A 27,363-nucleotide genomic window follows, 5' to 3' on the forward strand; every position below is an offset into this window, starting at 1 on the left:
AGGTGTGATAAATCATATTGCTGTAGTGAGGGAAATGCCTTAGTGTAAGGAGATGTGTGCTGCAGTGTTTAGGCAGGCTGAGGACATGGGGCAGGGGGGTGGGGGGAGGACCATAGGGTCCTGCTTCATTTCAATCCCACCTTTTCTTTGATGCTCCTCAATCTTGAGGAGGGACAGGTACAGAACAAGAAAGAGAATAGTTTTAGATAGAGAGGTTAATCATATACTTGGCAGAGGAACTCGGTTTTAGTTCCATTTCTGTTCCAATTTTCCCCAACTCTTTGAGGGAATGGGGCAACGACCACTCTAGCTACTTTTTGCTGAAGTGAGGCACAGTCCTGCTTAATTTGGGGAATGGACACAGACTTGGAAATAATCTTGAGTTCTAAGCTTAGCATCAATATTTTGTATTATGAAAACATCACCTCTCTCTCTGATTACTTTGTCACAGTTCCTGGACAAACATTTGAAAATTAGTAGACATATTATAATGAGGATAATAATCAAAAGGTATCTTTGTATTATTCTCTGAATGTATTTTTCTTCCTTAATGGTTAAAGCAGATGTACCACGTATGTTTAATAGGCCATAAACAGTCTGTTCTGGTTAGCCTAAAGTTCAAATTAAATCATGTATTTTATAAGCCAGAATGACTTCCCCATACCTCAGTATGTGAAAATTTCTTCCATTATTTTCCCCTTTTAATTGCAAATCTTTCCGTAGAAACCATTGATGATCAATATATTTTTCCAACTTTGCCAGAGTGGCTCAGTTGCCTGATCTGGGTCCGTTCATGTCCCTCAGTGCTAAGCCTACATTTTTGTTTATATATTTGCCTAGTCATCCACATTGGGGAAAAACTAATCAGACATAACAAACAAGTACAGAGGTGTGCTGGTGGGGAAACATTTTATAGGTTATACATTTTATCAATTATATCAAATTGTCACACAAACCCTGCATATGTGCTTCAAGCAGTAAACTTAAAGCCAGCAGTGATACACATCATGAGTAGTTATACTCTGTGACAACTTCACTAAACAATTTTTTTCATCCTAAATATTGGCATCAAAAATATGGTTAAAAGCAAAATAATAACTTTCCATTGGAATTCATTAAATGTTTTACTCAGTTTAGCGGTATGATCTGCAAGTTATCAAAAGACCTGTATTTGTTTAATAACTTTTAGAACATTTATATTAATGACATTTACCCATACAGTATAACCTAGGAATGTTTATCATTATTATTTGACAATGTTTTTCGTGTAATTTAATGTACCAAATAATCCTAGTTCCTTTAATATTTCTTCTGAGATGCTTCAGGGGCCTTCTGTAGTACTCAAAGTTAGCTAGAGAAGAAATTTACAATGTGTTATCAAAAGCAGTTCAGTATTCCAGGAAAAATTTGTTCTCTTAACAGAGAGAGAAAACCAAATTCCAGTCTTATACCAGCTTATATTAAAAACTAAATTCATTTATCTAATTAAATTCAATCTATTCTTAATCAATCCTGACTATGTACAAAATTTTTTTTTCAAAGTTTCTTTTTCACAAACCTTTTATCACTTTCTGGATCCAGATTAATTTGTCCCTTATTTTCCCCATATATTATCAACCAGCTCTAGGACCAAATTTTTCTCCTTTTTTTCCTCAACAACACTATCTCCAGTCTTTATACCTTCTCTTACCAGCAACACATAGACTACTTGCTTTACACACTGAAATGTTTCCCTTATCATTTTAGTATCTTTAATTATATATTACAATTTTTAACCTTTACAAGACCTTAACAAAACCAAGAAACAAGTAATTGAACTGTTATACCAACATTTTCTGATTGGCAAACTTAAGAACATATTCCATACCTTCTAAAAAAATACACTTTCTCATAGCGTGATTTCTCTTTAATGTGGTACAAGATGAGTGTTTGGTGAACCCAAACATCTTTCGAACTTCTACTAATTAACACAAACCTGAAGTCTCAGGCAAAGTGGACTGTATTTGTAGTTCAAGAACATGATAAGAGTTAACGTTAAGCTTTCTCTTAGGCATATTTTTTGTTCTCTCAGGGATAGAATTCTGAAAACAGTATTTTATCAAGCTAGCTTTTTCTAACTGCCTATGCAAAAAGAACCAGTTTTGGAGTTTCAAAAGTCTCATCTTAACCAATTTTCTCTGGAATATGAAGAATACTGTTGCCATACATTGTTAAAAAAAATCACCTTTCTTTTTCTTGAGCCATAATTTCATAGCTAAAATTTTTCTAATGAATTGAACCTGAATTTTCCAATTTACAAAAGACAGCAAAGATACCAATCACACAAATAGAATATACATTCACACACCAGCAGGCAGAACAAATCCTGGGAAAGGATAACCAGTACAGAATCCCAAGCAAACACTTCCCCAACACAAATGGTCCTCGAAGTCAGACTCACAACAGAACCAATTGACAAAAATGCCCAAATAGCACTTTGTGCTCACAAACAGTCCTTAATGTCAGACACACGTCAGAACCAATTGGAAAAAATGCCCAAATGACACTCAGTGCTCACAAACAGTCCTCAATGGCAGAGAGACATTGGAACCTATTGGCAAAATGCCCAAATAGCACTTTGTGCTTACCAATCATCCTCAACATCAGACACACAACAGAACCAATTGGCAAAATGGCCAATAACACTTCATGCTCCAAAGAGAAGTTTGTCCAGGTGCACACTGGTGGACTTACTCAGTCTTGGAGCTTGTCAGCTCTTCCAGATGCATGTTTCTGTCCCACCAAGGAAAAATGTAAGTTGGCAGCCAGCGCTGAGCAGGGGAGAAACAGGGAGGATCCCCAAAACAAATTGTTTTGGCAGCTGCTAGGAATGTCCCCCCAGATCCCCCTCTAGAGGCCAGTGAGCCATGAGCAGCAGGCTCCTCGCAACCATCCCAGCATGGTGCCAGGATTGGTGGCTCTGCTCCAGAATACACTGGGAGCCAGATATCGCAAGAGCACAGCCTCACGTTGGGTGCCACAAAACTGTTACTGAAAGTGGGGGTCTGGCTGCGTGCTGCTCTGAATCCAATAAAGAGGCACGGTGGGTGGAAAGGAAAGACTCTCAACAAATGTTTGTTGAATGAATGAATGAGCAAGCAGAGGTGAGGGAGGTCAAAGGTGGACTATTTCACACTTTGCCAGGGACTCTGAAGAGAATCAATGGATATCCAGGGAGTGAAGCATTAAATGTGATGAACAATGAGCTGCGTATTATCTGAAGAACAAGCAGGAGTTCATAGAAGCAGCTGTTTTGGTTAAACAAATAGGTCAAAATTCAAGAACTTAAAGACTAATCTTAAAATCAGTTTGCGCTTTTAAATAGCTTTGCCAAATTTTTCACTTAGAAAATTCTCATTCATTTCAGCCTATTCCACTTGTTTCATTTTGCTTTGTTGATTTTTTTTCATAGCTTTTTACCAACAATTTCAAAAGTCCCCAGGGAGAAGTCCTACACCCCACCCCCCACAGCACAGCTTCTTTCCTCTTGCTTGTTCTACTCCTTTCAGCATTGATTTCAAGAATTTAAATTTTCTTCTCCAATTGGGAGTAAATTGTCCCAAAGAAAATTTGTTTAAAAATGCAAGAGTTGGTAGGTTTCGTCTCTAGAGATATTTAACCATAAAAGGTTTAGACTCTGACGATACCGGGCCCAGTGAAGGACAGGGGTGAAGCAGAAATTAAATTTAAAAAAAAAATTATTAAAAAAATAAAAAAAGTAAAAAAAAAAAAACTTTTCCTTATTTCAGAGGCTGGCAATGCAGGGGTGGGGCAATGGGGGGGGGGCAAGAGCTTTTATAGACAGAGGGAAGGGACTACATGCAGAAACAGTACAGTCAGCTCTGAAAGTCATCTTGAAATTACTTATGTGGTGGTCTGATCAGCGTCATCTTGATTGTTTTCAGTACAGTTAGTCTTTAGTTCCAGGGTGAGTTTGTTCCCACTTCTTTGAGGCCAATTCTCAGAATTATGGCAGCTTATGTCATGGCTACATAACTATACATCATGTAGTTAACTTCTTCCACCTGGTGAGGCTTTCAGTATCTATAAGACAGCTCAAAGGGTATAGCTCTGAACATTACCTATAGCCCTTGAGGAGGAACCTTTAGTCACAGGGAAGTGACAAAATAAACTCTTCTGGGCCTCTGGCAATTCATATCTTCAGTGTATTCCTCTCTTAAAAAAAAAAAAAAAAGACAGATTTATCTCTTTTTTTTCCCCTAAATTCTCAACTATTCTTGGGAGCCTCTTTTAAGATGCCAGAAAAAAAATTAACTCTTTCACACGGATAAAACATATCTTCTCAGTTTTCAGTCTATGCTAAGGATCTGACGAGCAGTGGCAGTAATCAAGATGTATCCAGGCCTACTAATAATCTAAGCCAGTGAATAGAGAAAGTACAGATTTGATTTTATTTTTATGGACTGCCCCCAAACGGGTGTGAGATTAATTTCTTATCTTTTTGTGAACTGGGTTATTTCGTATGCATATTGGCAAGCGCGATATCCAATCAGGTTTGTGTAAGATCTTTGTTAGATTTGTCACTCTGATCCTTATTGGAGTTTAGCAAAAATGCCTAATAGACAGGGATAGAATGGGCTGGTGTTTACAGTGGGCACTTCACCCAGAAGATTTAGACTCTGTACCCACAAGTGTGTTTTTTTCTTGATGACAAGTGTCATCTGGGGTATAATTGCTTCATGTCTTGTTCTCTGTCCCTGCAAAATTGACCTTAATGTGCCCTTCTCACACCTAGTTTGATGAGTGCTTTGTGAGTAAAGAACGGGTAGAACATCATGAACTCCCTGGAATAAAACACTGTGTGTTCTACTCATTATTTACTGCTATCCAATGGCTTCTCCATAAGAACTCAGGGGGGCATCGTGGCCAGGCTGTCACTGGACATAATATATGACCTTCTTGCTCTGAGGCTATATTATCATTTCCTGTTTTGAAAACTCAGCTGCCTTCAAAACATCCTTTTCTAAGTTAAAAAAAAAAAAGATCATTTGCAAAAGTGATAGAGACTGGCAAGTGGGCATCATCTGAAGTGGGGCAGATTGGGTTTGGGACCTTGGAAAGGCTTAGTTTGACCCTTTCTAGTTGTCAACTACAGTCCTCATTCCCTCTTATAAAGTCAAGGAGATACACAAATAAAATCTCTCTTGACATCAGTTTCATTTTAATTTTTACAAGAGGAGGTGCAGGGGTGCTACATTTTGTCCAATTATTAATCTAGTATTTGGAGACAAGTGTTGGCTTTGTCACTGATATTCTGGGTCATTAAAAGATGTCCCCTAGAGTTAATGCAGGTTAAAATGTCCCTTTTTTCAGATAGCTAAAAATGGGGTCTTCAAACTCAGTGGAATGTGGTCCCTTTGTGCTTTCAATTGCCCAGGAGCTTACAGACATAGAGATTAAATGTGGTCAGAGCCTAAAATGTTTCTTTGGAATAACTTGTGTGGTGGTAAATCTTTGTCCTGTAAGTCCGGCTTTTTTGGGAAATGGGCTGAAGTCATTTAGAACAAATCTGGTATGAAATAAAGAGGGCAGTCCTGCAGGTAGTGAGTACTTTATTCTGGTCAGAAATAAAGCCAATAAATCAAGTAATGGGAGCACTTCTCCTCTCCTTGTGGATGTAGCAATGGGTTCCATGAATGTTTAGGGCAGGTCAGACAAGCAGGCATCTACCCAGGGGGAGCATTATTAAGTGCACCCCCAAACTGCAGCTCCCTGGATAGAGACATGGCTAACCTCAGTTGAAAGAACATCGGTTCAAGAGTCAGGTCAACCTGGTTTAAATCTCCACAGTCAAATGTGGAGTCCCAGAGAAATCATTCCAACTGTCTGAACTTCAGTTTCTTCATCTATAAAATGGGGTATTTTAACACCAACCTCGAAAGGTTTTGTGAGCATTAAGTGGCAGGGGAATTAGCTACTTGGTTTTGCGCTGGCTCTGTTCTGTTGGAGAAACACTTCTATCCACTTTCCTCTGCATTCCCTGACCTTGACTTTGAGAATTTCTTCCTGATGTTACCTTATTCTCTGCAGTCACATCTGGAGCAGTTTCTGTAGAGTAAGACCTCCCTGGCTGTGACAGAGCTTTTTTTTTTGCAGTTCGCAGGCCTCTCACTGTTGTGGCCCACCCCCGCCGCGGAGCACAGGCTCCGGACGTGCAGGCTCAGCAGCCATGGCTCACGGGCTTAGCCGTTCCATGGCATGTGGGATCTTCCCGGACCGGGGCACGAACCCGTGTCCCCTGCATCGGCAGGCGGACTCTCAACCACTGCGCCACCAAGGAAGCCCTGTGACAGCTTTTACAACTTATTCTATTTGTGAGAATTTGGAGGATCTGGGAGTTGCTTAAAGACCTGGAAGTTACAGGGTTTGCAAACCAGTTTTATAATTTTGTTGGCAATACAACTCCATTTGCTTCTAGTGGGTTCCACATGCCAGAAGCCATACACAAGTTCCCTCCTAGACATTACCTTGAACCTGCCTTTTTCTTATACCCATCCCCCTTCCTCAGTTTGATAGCTACACACACTGAAGCCTTTTCAAACAATAAGTTGGGTTGAAAGGCAACATTTTCAATTTGATCTTCAGTTAGCAAGGGCTACTTTTGTTTGACCTACTGTTTAACTAAAAGGTCTCAATTCAATAGGTCTTTGAAAAACCTTTTGAACAATAGTCTCCTCTCTAGCTATTTGGGACATAAATAGGATGGCCATGTAGTTTGTTTTTCAAACTGAGACCCCTCTGAGCATGTAAACAAGGACTCTAACAAGGACTGGTTCAAAGAAACCAGGTATAGAATCAGTCGCCTTTTCCGACACAGTGAAAACCTTAATTCCTGGACTCCCTCTTCCCTTCTATCTTTGCTTGCTCTCTGGCAAACCCTTGCTGGAGCTCAGTTTTTCTTGAAACACCTTGTGAGGGGCAGCCAGCACAAATGAATCCTCTAGTTCTTTATAGTCCCTTCCTGTTGAATTAGTGGCTTGGTAAGTATGTAGTCTCACTTCCAAGTTTTACAGCTTTATTAAATATGTTCCCTGAGCATAAACAAGTCAACTTTGCAATCTGCAAATCCACTTGGTGTATCAATCAGCGTTCAGTGCAAGAAATGAAAATCACCTCTGGTGTTTTAAAAAGAAAGAAATCCAATTCAAAAAAACAAGTGCTTATGAAATTATTGGCAAAGCTGGAAGGGCAAGAGCTAAAGGGACGCTGCTTAGCTCTGAAATCCTGCCATAGCAGTTGTGATCTGAGGTTCCCTGCTGTTGCCAATGTCAGAGCATCCTGAGTCCATAAGACTGGTGATTAGACAGTGGAAAGTAGAGTCTGGTTATTACAAAATCCCGTATCTGCTGGAGCCCAATTGTCAGCTATCCTTACCACAGAGATTAATGTCTTCCTTCCTTCTCCTTTCCAAATCATCTGCAAGAACATCTCAGAGACAGAACCTCAATAACATCCAGGACCCTCAAGGAGAAGGATCCTGGGAAATAAACTCTGCGTGTGGCAATTAGGGTCCTTCAAGGAGCAAACACCAAGATGGAATTAGGTGAGCTTAGATGTGCAAGATATTTATTGGGGGAATTGTCTCTCAGTAATAAAGGGGGAGAAATCACAACTAGGCAGAGAGAATCTTCAGACTCCCAACACAGATCAGGTACCTGTATGAGAAGAGAGGGGAGGAAGGATTGGGTTTGACTCAGACTGTAGTTCTAAGAAAGTCTTGGACAGGACAATGGGACATCCCCAGCAATAGTTGCCTATAAAAAGAATCCCATGTTGGTGGCAGGAATGGCTTGACACTCTACATTCCCTCCAACTGCATCCACCACATGTGTGTCAAGACCACTCTTCCCCTACACAATGCCGTTAGTTTATTTTTCCTTGATAGCAAAGTGCAATCTGAGATTTGGCCAGAAGCATTCAGCAGAGTTGCTTTTATCTCCTTGTCCCTGTCCTCCTGGAAAGAAGTCCTAATGCATCAAAATGAAAATTCATTCACATCTGTTTTGGGAGATCAGTGGTCTTGACACACGTGTAGTGGATGCAGTTGGAGGGGATGTGGAGTTGTGTACCAGCCATGCTCCCTGCAGCAAGTTCTCTTGGGAATCTGAGTGGCACACATCCACGGCCACCCCACAAGGGGAGGAAGGGATTAGAAACAAGTGCTGAGTCCAACAATCCCTAGAACATCATCCTTATGGGGTTCCTCCGATCTGCCCTTCCTCAGCTGTCCCTCTGAAATAGCTTGTGTTGGTTAAAACAAGAAAGAACCATTTTGTTTTTGCTTCTGTCTTAGAACTTTTAGGGGAAAAAAATCCATCAAGAGCATTATGTGAAAATAAAACTACTTTAATGAAAAAGTACTTTAATCTGATTAAAGAAGGCACAAAAGTTCAGCTTAGATTAATACTCTGGGTAACCTTTCTATTTTCTGTAAAATTCTTGGAATACCAACACAGGTTGAGCTGCATTGTTTTCTGAATTTTCCTGTAATGCCATGTCCTTTATAAAAGAGTAATTTTAATATACATGTCAGGGTGCAATCATTATAATAATAGCTAACACTTACTAGTATTTATTATGTACCAAGCAATTACCAAGTACTTTGCATATATTCACTGATTTAGTTGATATCATGGCCATCATCCTCATTTCACATGGGTAACCTGAGGAAGTTTATGCAGCTCACCCAAGGTCACGCAGGAGGGAAGTGGAATGGGATTTGGACCCTTGCAGTTTGGTGCCAAGTCTGTGCCCTGTGCCCTACTCACACTTACTGAGCCCTTTCCATGTGCTCTGCACTATTCTACGTAGTTGGTCCCATCAGCCCACCACCCCATGAAGTGGGTTCTACATTCAGGTCTACCCTGCCTGGTCTAAGACTCTTTGAGGCCAGATGGTTTTCAGCATTCAGAAGTTTTCACATTTTCAGAAGGCAGTTCAACTCATGTACTAGATGTAATAAAATACCCCAGCAAAGTCTAGGTCAGCACTTCATAATCAATGTGACTATTTCTACCAAGCAGGATAGAAACTGATTGGAAGTAGACTCTTGACAGTGGAAGTCAGGTTTTGGCACCAATGGAGTTAGGAAAAAACTTTGTGATTTTCTGAATTTTTGGGATTTGGAAATTGTGGGTAATGGGTTGTGGACATACGTAAGGATTCTCATTTTATAGGTGCAGAAACTGAGGTACAAAGAAGTTGACTTGCCCCAGATCCCATAGTGAGTAATTGAGCCAGGATGTGAGTCCTGGTATTTGAACCAATGTCTGGCATGTCTCCCCTACTCGATTCTACCTCTAACATTTAGTGTCACTGACTACTTGTTATTGGGTGTTTACTTTGTTCCAGGCACTGTGGTAGGCATTTTGCATACCCATCTCATTAAATCCTTCTGACTGCCTTAGGAAATGGGAATCATCCTCACCTCCCAGTTGAAGTAACCGAGACTCAGAGATTAAGTAATTTCCCCATAGTCACTGGGCTAGGATGTGATACAGCCAAGATTTGAATCAAGGTCTGGTGGACTCTAAAACATCACACCAACGTAGTCTTAAAAATAGAAGTGCAGTACTTCAAAGAGCCTGACGAATGACCCGTGCAGAATTTCCAACCCTTTTAGCACGTACACACTCGGCCACACGGGCCGTTGTCCTGTTTTCAGGGCAGCTGGAGCTCTGCCCCACAGTGCCCTTCATCACTGAAGTATGTCTTAACATTCCTGGCATCTCAGACAATGCCTTTAGTTTATTTTTCCTTGATGGCAAAGTGCAATCTGAGATTTGGTCAGAAGCATTCAGCAGAGTTGCTTTTACCTCCTTGTCCCTGTCCTCCTGGAAAGAAATCCTAATGCATCAAAAGTGAAAATTCATTCACATCTGTCTTGGGAGATCAGGACACTGACCACTGACACAGTTTTGTACCTTCACCACTTCTGCACCCTTTCTTCAGTGTCTGCTGTCAGACGGCAAAGGGAAAGAACACAGGCACAGAGGATGGTATTCTATGGTCCTCCCCTGGCTGAGCTGGAGAGACTGCTGAGGACCAGAGAGCTGCCTGTTCTGGGTCAATTCCACCATAGGTCAGCCTTCATTTTTCCCATTTTGCCACATAGTTATAGCAGTTGCATGGCCTGGGTTTTTAGCACAGTTTTTATATATATATATATATATATATATATATATATATACACACACACACACACACACACATATGTATATATACAAACATATATATACACATATATATACATATATATATACACACACATATATATACACATATATATATATATAAAATGTGTATCTTATATGTTGTTCCACTTGCTGATTGGTTCTTATATCCTAGATGCTGTGCTCAGTGCATATAAACATAATCTCATTCAATCTCCCAATAACCTTAGGTAGGATTAATAAAGGGTTATTGACCCATTTTGCAGATTAAGAAACTAAGACTCAGACTAAATCCCATAGCTAAAATGAGGCAGAGAGCAAGATTCAAGCTCAGGAGTGTCTCATCCGAAATTCCCACTCTGCATACTGTGTAACTTCTGCTCTTCTAAATAGTCTTACTCTGATTTCACCTAAAATTTAATAGTCTTACTCTGATTTCACCTAAAATTCGGTCTAATTACACTTAAGATATCCCCAAACATGTTGGCTAGTCAAATCAAATTTACTAGTGGGAAGAATAATGCTATATCATATTGCCATTAACTTCTTTCATCTCAAAAATATATGTGGGGTCAAAACAGGTATTATTATCATCATGTTGCAAATGAGGAAAATCGTAGTGCAGAAAGGTTAAGAGATATGCCCAAGCAAGTTTATTTATTCATTTAGTCACTCTTATGGATTATGTTGTGTTCTCTAAAAAAAAAAAAAAAGGTATTTTGAAGTCCTAACCTCCAGTACTTGTGTATGTGACCTTATAAAGAAATAGGTTTTTTACAGAGGTAATCAAGTTAAAATGAGGTCATTAGGATAGGTCCTAATTCCAACATGAGGGGCAACCTTATACAAAGGGGAAATTTGAACACAAAGAGACATGCACAGAGGGAAGACCATGTGAAGACACAAAGGGAGAAGACAGCCATGTGAGTGGAGGGATGTTCCTGCAAACCAAGGATAACCAGCAAACACCAGAAGTTAAAAGAGGCAAGGAGTATTCTTTCCTACAGCTGTCAGAGAGAGCCGGGCTCTGCTGACAACTTGATTTCAGGCTTCTAGCCCCTGAACCACAAGATAATAAATTTCTGTTGTTTTAAGCCACCCAGGTTTTGGAACTTTGTTAGAGCAATCAGTATTTATGAGTATCCGTTATATGTCAGGCTCTGTACTAAGCTAGAGATAGAACAAAGAATAAGACACAGAATTTACAATCAGGCGCTGACCACAGATATTGAATCTACAGTTATACAAATAAATATTCATGGTTGTGATACACACAAGATGGTTCCCTGGCACAGGAAGCTGAGGTATGACCTCTTCTGGGGGTCAGGAGGGATTTACGTGAAAAAAGGGGCTTTAAAGCTGACACTTAAAGGGTCTCAGCAGAGACCTCTGGGGAGGGGGATTTGGGGGGCATAAACAAATATTCAAGGCAGAGGAAATAGCTTGTGAAGTTGTGAATGTAATGACAAAAAACAGGGGCGGGGGAGAGGCTGAGGAGAGAACCAGGGGCCTGATTGTGCTAATAAATGTCAGTCTTCTAATTCTAAATTCTTTGTTCGATTCCCACCAACCACCCACTTGATCACTGGTCCCGAAGGATCTGCTCAGTGAAGGACCAGTCTCAGCTAAAGGAGTTGATAGCTTGCACCACTCAGCTGGGTTTCCACTTAGCCACTCAGAGGCCACCAACACCCTGCCTTGTCCAGGTCTCAGTCATAGGAGTGCCAGCTGAGAGGACTGATTGCTACTTGCCTTGGACTTAGCTTCCATTGACCCAGACTCAAAGGTCTTGGGAAGTTTTCCTAAGTTACAGTCAAATGGTCTGTAACTTCAGTTTATTGCTGTAAGGGTCTTCAATTTCTTAGATGTCATGACTCTGAGCTCTACTATATGAATAAAGGAGTGTTTTGGTATAATATAAAAGGAAATAATTTATTATACCCATTCCTAAGACGTGGAGGCCATCAAGGCTTGCATACACCTGGGTTCAAGTCTCAGCTTTCACTTTCACCCTAACCTTCACTTTGGGGTTTTCATGGGCAAGGTGGAGAGAAAAATAATAGTGTCTGCTTCTAATTAAAGTCCTTGTGAGGATTAAATAAAAATCACTTAGCAGAGTACCTGGTCCTTAGTAAGCACTCCATTGATGATAAATAGGAATAATAATATTATTATTACCATTAATGAAAGCCTGTTACAGTAGGGGCACACTTTAGACTTTTAGTGACTAAGTCGATTCACATTTTTTTTTTTTTTTTTTTTTTGCGGTACGCGGGCCTCTCACTGCTGTGGCCTCTCCCGTTGCGGAGCACAGGCTCCGGACGCGCAGGCTCAGTGGCCATGGCTCACGGGCCCAGCGGCTCCGCCGCATGTGGGATCTTCGCGGACCGGGACATGAACTCGTGTCCCGTGTCATCGGCAGGCAGACTCTCAACCACTGCGCCACCAGGGAAGCCCCACATATTCTTTGTAATCAAGACTAAGCAAGGGTAAGTGATTAGTGGCTGTGTTTTTAATTATCTCTCTCCAGTAAAAAGGGACCTTGGAGAACTCTGCACTTAAAACAGCTGATTGCAATACAATGAGCTCTATTATGCAAAGGCTCTCATTGGGGGCCCTCTGCTTTCCACTCAGAGAAAACAGAAGTTACAGAGTAAAAAGATCACTATTCCCCTCCTTTTTAATTAGAAAGCACTAAGAAGATGAAAATGCATAATAAGGCTCTGCTGTAGTTAAGTGTAATTCGAATAATGTGTGCCTGGGGACTCTCTCCATCATCGCTCTTCCTCGCAGAGAAGTGCGCTTGAGAAGGAGCAGAAGGGCAAGGCTGGAGGTGGCATCTCCGCCCTCATCTCTGCTCAGCCACCGTCTAGCTGTGGAATGTTTTCAGGGCACTTTACAGAGCCTCAATCTCCTCACTAGTAAAAATGACGACAGTGAGACCTACATCTGAGTGCAGTTATGAGGGTAAAAGGGGGGTAATGTGATAAATGATGGTACTGACCACCACATGTTGAGAATATAACACATCCCAGCACGTGGTAGGCACCCCATGGACAATAACCCTTGGTATTATTTGGGGAAAAACCAAGCATCCAGTTTAGATTCTTGCAATTGTGAGACCATAGGTCAGAAGAGTTTGGGAGTGGTGTCAGGCAGATGGCACCTTCTTTGTTTGCTGAATCAAAGATTAAATCTTCAAAACAAATAGGCTGTGTGAAATCAGGAGTAAGAATGTGCAGAGACGGAGCAAGAAAGGAGGCGGGTGGCAAATTCTCAAGATTCTTTATTGCAGCTTCAGACTCTAGAAAATTCTTAGCAGCAAGGGTTAAGTGGCTTTGACAAGGTTTAAGGGTTAAGTCAGTGTAGCACAATGGTGAAGAGGCTGTAAACTAAGACTGGGTGGTTTTCCTGGCTCTGCCGTTACTAGCTGAGTGACCTTAGAAATGTTAACTTCAGTGCCTCCATATACTCATCTGTAAAATGGGTGTAAAATAGTGCTTACTTCTTTGGGTAGCTGGTACTTAGTCCAATGCCTAGCATGTGGCAAACATTAGCTTTTACAGACCTGAACTGACTTTGCAAAATCAGCAACTAATTTGTTTCTGGGATTCCTTCAAGTTTATGAATGGATAGCTTATTATGAAAGTATTAAGTCTGGTGAAAGTTTTATTCCTTTGATTTTAATACAGCCAAGTATTTGGTCTTAGAGGTCCCTGAGACACAACCAGTATACAGAAACATTTCAGGAAAGACATCTGATGCAATGGGGAGCCCAGTACAAGGGCTTTCATTATATAAGTGCCACATTACAATCATGTTAGTTTCACATTAAAATCATGATAGTTAATATTTATTATGTTTGAGACTCACGGAAGTCATCACAGAAGTATTAACTGGCTTTTCTCTTTGTGTTCTCCTCCTTTGCTTTACAACAGCTACATCTTCACTGCCTATTGACTCAAGGCAGGCAGGATGCCAAAAGGAAGAGTTTGCCCATATTTATTCCCCAAATTCCCAACCTTAAGGAAAATGGAGGTTTTCTGAGCTATTGAGAAGTTGAGGGGATGGGGGGATGAACAGGAAGTGAGAGAAGGGAGTGAACTTGAACGTGAACTTAGCTTTCTGGGTTTGAGTACTCAGGAGGGTAAAGATCTTGGGGGGCGGAGATGTGAGAGACCAAGTTTGCTGAAAAAAATAGTTGGCCTTCATGAGACCTGTGGGGAATTTGCGGCTCTGGAGTAAGAGAACTGGGAGGTCGTATTCACTGTAGACCAAGGTCTAGGATCCAGGGCCAAGAGTAGAAAATTCCACTGCTCCAAATTGCCCCCTGCATCTGCCTTTCTTCTGGTTGGTCCTCTTCTGTGGTTTCTGTCTCAAATTAGCTGAAGACTTCTCACGAAAGGAGAACTCTCAAAGGCAGAGGAATCTTTTTTTAAAGATAGGAGGCTGGGGGCTTCCCAGGTGGTGCAGTAGTTGAGAGTTCGCCTGCCAATGCAGGGGATACGGGTTCGTGCCCCAGTCCAACTTGTTTTTGAGATGTGTGGCTGGGGTGATGGGATGAATTAGAATGATGACCTGGGTTTACTGATCCCCGGGGAGCTGGTTTTCACATTGTGCTTCCTCTGCATAGGTCCAGGGTTCCATTGATAAAGTGGGGACACTTTGTGGGTACAGCTCTGACCCATGCTATAGTAGAGCTAGTTCTTATTGGCTGGTGGGAGCTAATTGTTAAATTTTCAGAAATTCTGTGACCCAGTTTTCAAATAGAGCCATTAAAAAATGAAAGTTAACTGAAATAACAGCTAACTAAATTGTATTATTGATAAAAAGAAAGGATATACTCAAAACTCATAACTTTTAGTTATTTTACTACATATTTCTATTATTTATACTCTTGAGATCATTTATGTCTATTTTACCTTTATGATGAAACTACTATATAATGGAGTAGTACTGTGTATCTTCCCCCAACTCCATGTTCAGTGAAATTGGCCTTGGTGGGAGTATTTACACATAGCAGAAATCAGAAAAAGCTATAAAACAGGACTTTTTCCCCCTATAGAGTCAGTTGTTAGCAATCAGGGCACTTAGCATAGGTTTGAGGGTTTAGAAAGTCTTGAGGAAGCCCAGAGCAGAAGGCTGTGAACTATGGTACAAGGGTGAGTGTTGAGGACTTGAGCATGGGACCCCCCATGATCAGAATGAGGGCTGAAGTGGTGACTGGAGCTTGTGATGAGCATGAAAACCACAGGGAGAATGATGCAGAACCCAGCAGGGGAATCCAGGGGTATGCATGGGGCCTGCCAGTCAGGACATCTTAACAGGGACATCGGCACCGTATGAAGCCTCACCGTGGGTGCAGAGGAGGGAACAGGTAGCTAAAATATTTTCTGACACCAGCCGGTATCAGCCAGGGTCCACTCACAAGACAGAAATCACACCAGTTATTTAAACATAAAGAATTTAATATCAAGAATTACTAGCAAAGTAGAAAGTTGTTATGTAGTTAAATGAGAAGAAAAATAAGACAATTCTAAGGTTTCAGGGCGTCACAACTGCAGAAGTAGCAAACACCTCTAGGGCTGGAGGGACAAAGTAAAAAGATTGGAATTTTTTTAAAACTTAGAGACTCAGAGGAGGATTCCTGGAATTGAAACTCAGACTCTTTAGGGGGAATGTTTCTTGGCTGCATCTGGCATCTATGGGGATGATAGGGGTGCAATGTGCAATAAGCCATTTTCTGCAAATGTTGAAAACTGGACTTAATCTGCTATCACAGGAAGGAGCCAGGTGAAGAAGCTACAGTGAGCCTGAAAGGTACGAGAGAAAGGAGCAAGTTCCTGATCCCTCCAGTGGTCTTGCAGGCGCTCTTTAGCGCCCCCTATTGACAGTGCCTAATGGTACACAGCTGGCCAAGTTGAAATGTGATGTGCAGAGAGCTCGAAGAACTGGCACCCCTGGATGTGTGTAAGGCTACCCCTAGACATGGGTGATGATTAGTCTAGATGTAGGCAGAGAGCATGAAGGTCAATGAGAGACTGCATTTCACTTCTGCTAAATCTGACACTGAAGGAAGAGGAGTGCTACCTTGCCCAAGTACTGGCTCCTGTTTTGTCAGTTTAGGAAGGAGAAAACATCACTTCAGCTTTTTCACAGGTTGAAAGATTGAGTGGTGTTTGGAAAATGAGACGGGATTCTGGAAAAAAAAAAAAAAACTAGATGTTTTAGAGAGAAGGCTCTGAAACCAAGTGAAAGCCTTGATAAACACAAGTCCGGTTTGTGTCCCATTTAAAGTGGGTTTCTGTTAAGCTATTTTGCATTAGATGGAAACTTAGTCATTTTATATGTCTGAGATTTTTAGGTATATTTTAAGGTTCGGGCTCTTCTTTTATTCCCAGCTGACTTCCTTTCTAAAAAGAATTGAATAATTCACATCTTTGCTGTGGCATCCACTGATAATTAACAAGACCCTAGGAGGTCACCTTTTCAGATAGCAATAACGGCTTCAGTAGAGAAAAACTTTCATCCTCTTGAAATGTATCTTAGCAACTGAATCTCGGTAGCCACAATCTGTGGCTCACCTTTCTTGTGCCAGGTTCTGGGTTAAATGCTGAAGAAGGATGTAGTGGTAAGGGAGACCTGGTCCCTGCCCACAAAAGGTCATCATTTAATGGAGGAGGGCAGCAAGACAGGACCTGGAGGAGTGATAATTCTGCCTAAGGGGTGGTTAGGAGGCTGCAAGTAGTTAAAGAGTGGGACATCCGCAGAGAAAATTGAACATTTGTGGTAGCCTCTGAAGAACAAACGGGAGCTTGCTAAGTAGAGAATACAGAAGAGCATTCTAGGCAAAGAGAATTCACGGGTGTGTGAGAGCAGGAGTAACAAGGAGGGGCTGGAGAGAGCTCTCCAAAGGCACGAGGAGGCCAGGCCAGTAAAGCACCTTACTTGTCCTGTTGAGGCATTTGACATTTATCCTGCAGGTGATGGGGAACCATCAGAAGCTGTTTATGCAGCAGCTCTGCAATTGCCAGTCCTCAGCTGTCCATCAGCCAAACTGCACCTGAAAATAAAATCCCTTTAGAAGAACTCTGCTTCCTGCCAAGTCCTAACCTCCTCTCTGCACACCTTAGCTTCAGCTTCACCTAATTTGCAGGCTCTGGCTACTGATCACTGGGCATCCCTTTCGTGCCATGGCTGGCCAGAGGTGGCCCACATCAGAGATATCTTCTCTCCCGCACACCACACACGCCCTACTCCACATAGCTCATTGCACAAAACAGTGGCAAAGGCTGCACAAAACCACAAGGATTGCTGATAAGTGCAGAACTGTGGTGGCAGTAGTACTCAGGCAAACACTAGGCTTTGGCTCTCAGAGAGGCGCCTCCAACTGCCCCCCTCTTCCTTCTGCTCTGAGTTGTATTGATTAACTATTGTTGTGTAACAAACAACTGCAAAACACAGAGCTTAAAACAACTGTGAATGGGCCTTATTCAGGCATCTGCAGTGGGGCGGGATGGCTCTGCTCCACGTGTTTCTGATTCCCCTCTCAGGATCTTCTCACAGAGATGGAAAAGAGCAAGGAGGCAAGTGGAAACATGTGTGGCCCCTTAATGTCTAGGCTCAAATCTACCTCATTATCCCTTCCACCCGTATGTTATTGGCCAAAGTCAGTTTCTTGGCCACACCCAAAGTCAAGGCTCAGGAAAGTACAACTTGCCCACTGTGAGGCAAGCAAAGGTGTAGATGCAGGGAGGGGTGAGAAATTGGAGCCCATAATGCAATCTACCATAGCTGCCTGGTGATTGCATTCTCTGGCTCTTCTTCCAATTCTCTCCTTCTCATTTGCATGGGCCCTAACTGAGTTGGAAACTCAAATTTCACAGTGGGGCCTGGGTCTCACTTTGGGTGGGCTCTGATAGTATACCTATTGTGGTGGCTTTGTACATTGTCAACTTGGCTAAGCTGGAACCGCATCCCCCAGAATCCTGTCCCTATTCATGGTTCCTGGTTAGGGTTGGCCATGAGAGAATTTAGTGCCAGTTTTGGAAGGTCAGTGTAGGGTCATCAGGCAGGTCATAAGGTTACAGCCCATGATCTGATGGCTTACCTCGTTGGCAGGGAGTAACAGCCCTGTCCTTCAGCTTGTGTTGGAGCTCCTCTGTCAGCTGCTCTGAATCTTGGCCAAGGTCCATGTACCACTGCATGAGATCTATAGAAAGGCACCAATATCACCTGCGTTGTTGAGTTTGGAGGCAGATGTGCGTTCCAATCCGTTCTCATGGATACCAGTTTGTCCTTGTTTCACCCACTTCATGTCCACTTTTTCTTCCTAACTGCCTGCACTGCTGACTTCCACCTTCACCTCAGATGAAGAAGCAATGGCTTTACATAGACTGCTTAATCAGCTTTCACAATTGTGTAAGTTCCAATTCTTATAATAAATCTTTTATCCTAGTTCACTCTTTGTGGTTCTGTTTTTCTTATTAAACCCTGACACACCTATGGTTAGAATAGGTAATTTAAAATAGTTGAAAGGTAGAGTGAAGGTTGGCCCGGGTATTTGTTTATTCATGTTTTCATTCATCTATCCATATATTTATTGAATATTTGCTGCATGGTAATCCTCTTGCTCTGAGTATTAAAAGTCTATAATATAGATTCTGTACAATAGGGTTGCTGTCCTGGAGATATTCACAATCTACTGACAACAGTGCAATAAATAAAGGATTATAATGCAATATGGTAACTGCTATAATAAGCAAGCACAAAATACCACTGGGATGTAGAGAAAGGTGCATCTCCTATTGCTTGGGGAAACTGAAGAAAGATTTTCCTAAGAGGTATTAGGTGAGCAGGAACTTAAAGGATGAATGGTGGTTTCCCAGTTGGACAAGACTGGGAAAATCTTCAGAGATGATTAATATTACATTTGTAGGTGGGAAACCACTACTGAGTTGTGTAGAAAGGTCTGAGTAATGGCAGTGAGTTTCCTTGTAGAAGACCTTATTCAATTCACGACTTTCAATGTTTTTGAAGAATATTTAGGATGATTTAATATGCATGGTTTCTACATTCCATCAGGCCAATCAATTCCTTTTCCCCTCTGTTTCCTATTTACCAATCTGAAGTGTCCCACGGAAACGGAAAGAAATCTCAGGCAGTGAAATTGCAATAGAGTCAGTATCACAGGTCCAGTCAATGTGGATTGTAGAACCATAATAGGGAGTCCCGATCTGTTGTCCCTTTAGTCACCAGTGTGAACCGGCAGCTACCCTTTGACCTGTGTGGCCCACAGGTTTAGGATAGTGGTACTTCCATCATAAACTACTACTCTCCCACTACGATGGCACAACCTTTCCGTCAGGAAATCCTACACTTTGGTCTTCTTACAACTGGTCACAAAACAAGTTTTCTCTCTTTCAGTTAGCAATTTTTGCTCACAGATGCATTTTCCACTGGCCCTTACAGCTACCCTGAACACTGGACACAATCACCACACTGCCAGGGACCGCCGTCACCGAAACATGCTAGGAGATGGTGTGAGCCCATTGGGACAAGCAGACCAACCTCCTGCAGACACAACTGTGAATTAAATTTGGCTTTTATGCCCTTTTTATTTTCCATCTCTTACTAGCGGTGTAACTTAGGTAAGTTATTTAAGCCCAGTGTCTCAACTTTATTTATAATCTTGGGATACTTACTGTGCCCACATCATAGAATTGTTGGAGGATAAAAATGAGTTAAGATAATATAAATATAAAGTGTTTAGAAGAGTGCCTGGCTTGTCTGCTGAAGCATCTAGTAATATTAGTTACTACTATTATAACTAGCTTCTTCATCATCTCTTTTTGCCCTCTGGCTTGCCTAGAACATTGGGATAACACTGAGCAATGCAGTGAGTAAGCAAAATAAACATATGAAAGAATATACACCCCTGCAGTCCTGAAATACAGTCTGTCTGGTGAGACAAAGGGCTAATTAACACTTCAGAGAATAGCTTGTGATGCCATTCAAGTTTCCTGTAAGCCTCAATTGTGCTTTAAAAATGGTGGTCTGCCTTATCTCTTTTACTCTTTCCAAAATGCATTGTACTTAAAGAAGTTCTTGGAGACCAAATACTCTGGGATCATAAAATATTATGGCATCAAGAATGGCTCCAACTCAGAAGGAAACAATCAATGTGAAACCTAGTCTTAAATAAGAGCCGAGCCAGTGAAGGTAAGGGAAGGAAGGAGGCTATAAACTGTGTCAAAATAATGGGTTTAACCAAAAGGGAAACCACGTGATGAGAAAGGTTATAGTGGTGACTAAACTGAACTGTATAAAAAAGGAAAAAGAGAGAAAAAGAATTTCACTGACAATGAGGCAAAGGATTTGCTGATATGGAAAAAAAAAAAGAGGAAGAAGCAGGAAAAAGCAGCAGAAGTGTTTAGGTGAGAAATGACATTTTCATAGTCATTTGTGGGTCTGTAAAAGAAGAGGGAGGCCACAGATTTTCTAGAACTCAAATAGGGAGGAGCAGGAAACAAAGTTCAAGTGAACAGAGAAAGCCCTAGATGAGACCAAATTGGAGGCAGCATTCAAGCAGAAATGAGGTTTAAAAGAGAGGGGCTGGGAGAAAAATTAGCATAGAAAGCCAGCTTTGAAAAATCAAAGACTAAGGTACATATATTGGAGATGAAGGAAGATGTCTTTAAGAATTCATGAAAAGAAGTGTACGGTGGGGAGGAGGATCTCTCAAAACAATGTCATGAAAAAAACTTCCTGAGAAAGAATGGTTCCATTCAACAATATTTATTGAGAACCTGTGATGGGTCATATGCTGAGGTATGTGCTGAAGTTGGAGAGATAGAAAAACAATAGCGCCAACCACCGTAATCCTAATCACTGTCCCCAAACATTTGCCAGTTCTAGTGATACACAATGGAAAGTGTCTACTTTCCAACTGGTTTTACAGAAGATATTTTATTTGATTCTCCCAATGACCCCCGGGGTATAGAGGGGCAGATATTATTATTTTAATTTCACACGCCAGGAAGCGCAAGCGCAGGGTGATGAAGTGAGTGGCCCATTTGGCACAGAGGTCAGATGCACAGTACGACCAGAGACCCAGCCGTCTGACTCCTGCCTCCAAACCTGTCCAAGAAGCTGCCTGAAAACTGGTTACCAAGTGTGTTGATTAAACCCAGGGCATCTTCTGTGATACTTATAAATCTACATTTCTATGTTAGCCTTTTGGAGCATTATTTTTCTAAGAAGCCTGAGGCATTTTACACATCTTAAATTCTGATTCATTCAATCTTTCTTGGGAGATACAGAAAAACACATAATTCCCAAGTGGTAGGGGTTTAATGGAAAAACAGAAATACAGCAATTTACATTTCCTTATAAGAAATACCCTCTGACCTCTTGGTAGGGAAGTAAATGTAAATTAGTAATGAATTGAGGTTTGAACTAATAATGAAACCAGAACCTAATGAAAGTTCCAAGGAAGAGCTGAAATATTTGTATTCAAAGGCGTTTGCCTGAAGGGTCCCAAGGCCAAAAACATGAAAGGGAGACCTGACCTCACAGAGCAGTTGAATAAACAGCATCTGAGTAATGTCAAGGTTGGACATAATCCTGGAAAATCTGTCTTCACAACATGGCCAGTTTTTTTCTTCTTTTTGTAATTGCATTCTTCATGCCACAGGGTATAAATTAATTGATTTGGTTTGTCAGAAGCTCATAGTTTCAGGGTTTTCAAGTTGTAACTTTTCTTCCTAAATAATGTGTTCGTTTTCACAGGTTTGGTCTGTACTTTCTAAGAAGGACTAGATCTTTTTTAGAAAAGGAAGTAACGTGAACATAAATATCAATTTCCTTCTTTTTCATTTCTAAATAACTTCATTATCCCTACAGCGTAGCAGCAAACGGATTGTTCCTTCCTCTCCTCTCCCCCTTCACTCAACGTCCCTTCCTGCAGGACACCTGGATTTTGGCCTTGCTCTCTTTGGATGTAGAGGAGGGTCTTCTGGGTCACCCAATTCACTCCATTCTTCAAATGACCACGAGGGAGATAGTTTTAGAAGGCAGCTCTGAAGATGCCATTTCTTTCCTTAAAGTATCTCAGTGGTTCCTCATTGTCTTTAGATTAAGGCTCAGGTCCCTTAATTTGGTGCACAAGGTTCTTCAGTTTCTCATGCTGCCTTTATCACCTGTCCCATTTAAAAAATTTTTGAATTCATTTATCAACGTATTATTGATGTAGAAGGTTTGTCTATGTTTCCATGTCTTTGCCCATGTCAAGTCATCTGAGTGGGACTCTCTTTTCTCTCTTTTCTGCTTTCTTAGGCCTGTGAACTTCTACCCATCCCCTGTATGGGATACCTCATCTATTTGTCCCTTATTTCTCTATCTCACACTTACCCCATTAATCTTCTATCTCTTTATCTATCTCTTCTTCTAGAGCACCATTATCCAGTATTACCTGTGCTACATGTCTAATTTTCAATTTTCTAGTAGCCACATTTTACAAAGTAAAAATAAAACCTTAGGTGACTAATTTGAATAATATATTTTATTTAATCCTATATATCCAATGAATTATCATTTAATAAATATATACATTATTCATGGGACATTTTACATTCTTCTTCTCATCCTAAGTCTTCGAAATTCAGTGTGTAGTTTACACTTACAGCACATCTCAATTTGGATGCTAGATTTTCATTGGAAGTACTTGATCTGTGCTTATATTTCAGAATATTTAGAGTTCCAAAAGGAGACTCACCTTCCCAAGTTGTCCCAAGCATACTTAAAAGTTTTCCAGTAATGGGATCAAGTACTGGCTTTTAAATTTAAGTTAATTGGAATTAAAGAAAATTACAAACTCTGTCCCTCAGTTACATTTCAAGTGCTCGGTATCCACAGGTGGCCAGTGGCTAAGTCCTGGCAGCTCCGGTCTAGGCAGTAAGGTCCTTGAAGGCAAGTGGTCCTTCTATTTGCACAACTCCAGGGGGCACACCCTCACTCTATTCTGTCCTGTACTGGGACAGCCTTAGGGCATCAACAGTGTCTCTCATCTCCACACCTCCAGAAGCCAGGATGGAGCCTGGCACACAGCAGGTGCTCACTGCATGTTTGAATTAAGGAATAGTTGGAAATACGAGTTAGTGGTGAGGGTGAAGAAACGACTTTAACCTGGACTCTCTTCAATTTTCAATGAAGATATGTGAGCATAAATAAGCTCGCAGATTCTCCTTCTGAGTGACAAGTGATTTCATACAGTGAGATTAAAAAGAACAAAAATGTCTTAGCTAAGTTTATTCCCAGAAAGTTTGCCCAACTTTTAAGTGCCTCTGTGATTCTGGATTCCATCCAGACCCCTATATGGCACTGTCAGCCTTTTTTAAAAAACTGAGATTTCAGCTCCAGGCTGGTCCCAACGGGAAAGGAGTTCCAGCAATGCAACAGTTTCCTTGGGAAGATGTAGGAGCTTTGAGCAATTCTGTAATAAGCTTAGAAAGGAAGGATCTGACCATCTAATTGCTTTTGGTCTAGTTAAGGGATACATTAGAATGATGCAGAGGCAGGTGACAAGGTCACACCTTGACCTTTTCATCCTTTGCATGGAAAGAGGTGCTCCCATGGCCATAAACGCACAGCACTGCAACCAGATGAGAAAGGGCAGAGGAAAGGCGACCAGGGCCCTGTAAAAATAAATGTATTGTGTGGCTGAAGGGCCGTGGCTGCACTGACAGTTTATTAGGAACAAAGTATTTATAAATAACTGCCCTTTGCCTGGTGCGTATAATTGGTGGACAAAGACGGAGAGCCTGTCACTGCTACAAGCACTGCCTCTTAGATGCGTAGTTTGCACCTGATTTAGGGAGCACTTGGATTCTTGAAAGAGACCAGGTAGTAGGCTTGTCTCTCAGATGTGTCCTTCCTGCAGCCAGCCTCAGCTACAACTCTGCGTGGCTTGAGGCAAAGTCTCAGTGAGTTCTTGAAACTCAGGGATCTTCCTTGTTAGTCATTGCTAAGCTTCAGCTGAAGACAAACAGCTCCTTCTAAAAATGCGAAGGGTACCAGGGAGAAAGGAGCTATGGCCTCCAGCACTGCCCAGGTCTGTGAAACTCCCTGACACTCATCGATGTTTACCATTCCTGTTCCTAAGGGCGAAGTGATCATATATCCTTAAGAAATATTTTTAATTCTTTCTTGGAGGGACAGGACGTTTCCACTTGCCTTTACCCACCAGTCGGCACCTGTTGAAAATGGGCAAGGATGGAATTATTGGGAGGCAAGTCGTGCCTAAAATCTTTTACTCCCCGCCTCCCCAGGGCCCACCTTCAGGACGAAGACACTCATTTCCCCAGCTTCTCTGAGTGCTTCCTATGAATACTTACAGCTGAATTTCTCCCGAGGAATTGCTCTCAGCCTAATAGAGCTGCTTCATCTAAGGGTATCCCCATGACTAGGGCATCCTACATCCAATGGCTGGTCCGTGTGGGGATTCAAAGACCCAGCCTTGTTGCTTGACCTCAGAACAACTCCAGAGGGCTGTCCCAGCTCTAGAGCTCCCTATGGTATTGGCTGAGGCCTTTGTTGAGACTTCATGACAGTTCAACTCCTTCGTCTAGCCTTTTTTCCCTCTAGCACTGAAGCAGATCATCTTCGCTTTAGTTGAACACCAGATGAAGTAGGTGGCTTGAGTTAAGATCCATGATATAAGAAAAATACCCATGTTCAAGTACTAGAATCAGCTTCCCTAAGGAATATGCTAGTAGGAACTCAGCCTCATTGAGGGCACAGAATATTTAGATCGTCCCTATCATGCTACATCCTGTGGCATAAAACGTGACATGTGGAATTGTGTGTTGGGTGAGGCACATATAATTGAATCCATGTACCTTAGAAGAGTATATGGTGTAACATCACTAATTTACATTTACACTTATGTGTATGTCACCCTCATTAGGTTGTGAAAAACTTGAGGGAAGAGATGTGTCTGGCTCAGGGTCTGGCACCTATAGATGCTCAATATTTGAACTGGACCCAATGGTGCCCCTTATTTCATATCCATTCTTAAACATCAGTGATCTTTCAAATAATCTGCCTTTGACCGCCCAAACCTTCTCAATGCCAGTAACCATTCTCACCTTCCATTTAGCCAGTGTTATTCCTTCATTATTTTACCTGCTACTTTTTAGGTACCTCATCTGTGCCAGGCACTTGGGAGACCAAGATGCACAAGACAAATATAGCCTTTGTCTTCCTGGAACTTAATTCTAGGAGGGACTACAGGTAAAGTATTTTACACGAGGCTATGTGGTTACGGTTGTGATATATTCCTCTAAATACATGTACACTGTGCAAGGAAAGTTTATGAATCAGACCCAAACTAATCTGGGAGCTCAGCAAAGGCTTGTTTTGGGAAGTGCTGTTTCAGTTAAGGCTGAAGGGTGAATAGAAGTCATTCTGGAGCAAGGGGCAGCAAGAGGAGTGCTCCGGGCATCGTGTGCACGTGGGGGACCTCTGGGTATGTGGCTGGGACGTGAGAATTGCAGAGGAGGTGGCTCCAGGCTGCACTGGGGATGTGGGAAGAGGGCTACTCATGCAGAGCCATGCTAGGGTTTTGGATTTTAATTCAAGTCAGAGATGAGTCATTGAAAGGTTTTAAACAAGACAGGAACACATTCAGATTTAGGTTTTTTAAAACATTGCTTTGGTTCTGCATTGAATGGGACTAAAAGGGGATCTGGGAGACAAATCAAGGCCACTATAATTGCCTTAGAGGTGATGGTAGCTTGGGAGAGGGTCAAGTTGAGAGATATTCAGAGGTACATTAGTGGGAATTTGTAACCTGATTGGGTCTGGAGAGGGAGAATTTGAAGAGGGACACTTGGCATGGCCACATGTGGAACCGTTTTTCCTCCAATTCACTGCAAACTTCCAACTCAGAACTTCTCATAGTTGTGGAAGTGACATGATTCCTCACCATGGTAACAAGTACACATTCTTGCACATGAAAAGTATTCTTTGAAAATAGATAGACCTCAGCGACAGGAGAACAGGGTGTCCCCAAAGCTTGAATTAACACAAGGAGTGGAATGCTGATCAGAAGAGCACACCAGGCACCAGAAGGCTATCTGCATTGGTTCGTGCTCCATTTAGGCATAAATGGTAGGTAATGTAGCTACATTTTTGCTCAGTGAAAGAGAATGCAACCTTTTAGCGCTGGTGAGAATCACAGAAGTCCGCTGGAGAATGGCAAGCTTTCAGTTCAAATTTTTCACTTTTTTTTTCATGTGAGAAATGATTCAGCTCTTGTCTCTCTTCAACATCATTTACAATTATGGAAGCTGAGAGAAGAAGGGCAAGAATGAAATTCTACTTAGTGTCATCGAAAAGCATAGCCTTTACCTCCTAAAATGTACAACTTGCCCAAAAAGTGCTAAGCAGGTTCTAAAAGCTGTCACTCTCTGGCTCTGTAACTATGGTGAAAGGAGTCATACAGAGCAAGATCAATAGTGGCTTCTTATTCCAAATCCTCTGCGCTGTCTCCAATCATATAACACAGATATTCATTCAACAGGTGTTTATTGAACAAATTATATGCAAGTGAAAATTTATGAAATTATATATAGCATATACGAATAAAACTTCTAAAAGGGAATAAGCAATAAAAACTACAGTACAGGAATTCAGCTGGAGCTGCCTGGGTTAAGGAGACTGAAAGTAAAGCTAGACAGAACTCTTGGATCCTTTGTTAAACCAGAGACAGAGAGGGAAGGGTCCCAGATGTAAATGCATGAGCCCTAAACTGTGAGGCATTGGAAACCTTGGCCTCAGTTTCTTCATCTGAAAACTTTTCCCAGTAATTGAACAGCCTGAGACCCTGCAAGTCCTCTTCTGCTTCTAGGATTCAGTAAATTTTACTCTGAGGTTTGTCCTGTTCTCTTATGACGTATCAGGGCTCACACATTGCAGGGAATCTGCCTTAGTGAAAGGCACAATTGCTTTGAGAGCTGGCTTCACCTCCCTGAGTGAAGTATCTGGCAAAGACATCACGGCATATGAAATGACACTGTTCAAACTAAAGAGGCAAGGTATACTTCTTTCTATTTTAAACAAAACATAACTT

Source organism: Leucopleurus acutus (assembly GCF_964270905.1).
Source record: "Leucopleurus acutus genome assembly, chromosome: 1".
NCBI classification, from domain to species: domain Eukaryota; kingdom Metazoa; phylum Chordata; class Mammalia; order Artiodactyla; family Delphinidae; genus Leucopleurus; species Leucopleurus acutus.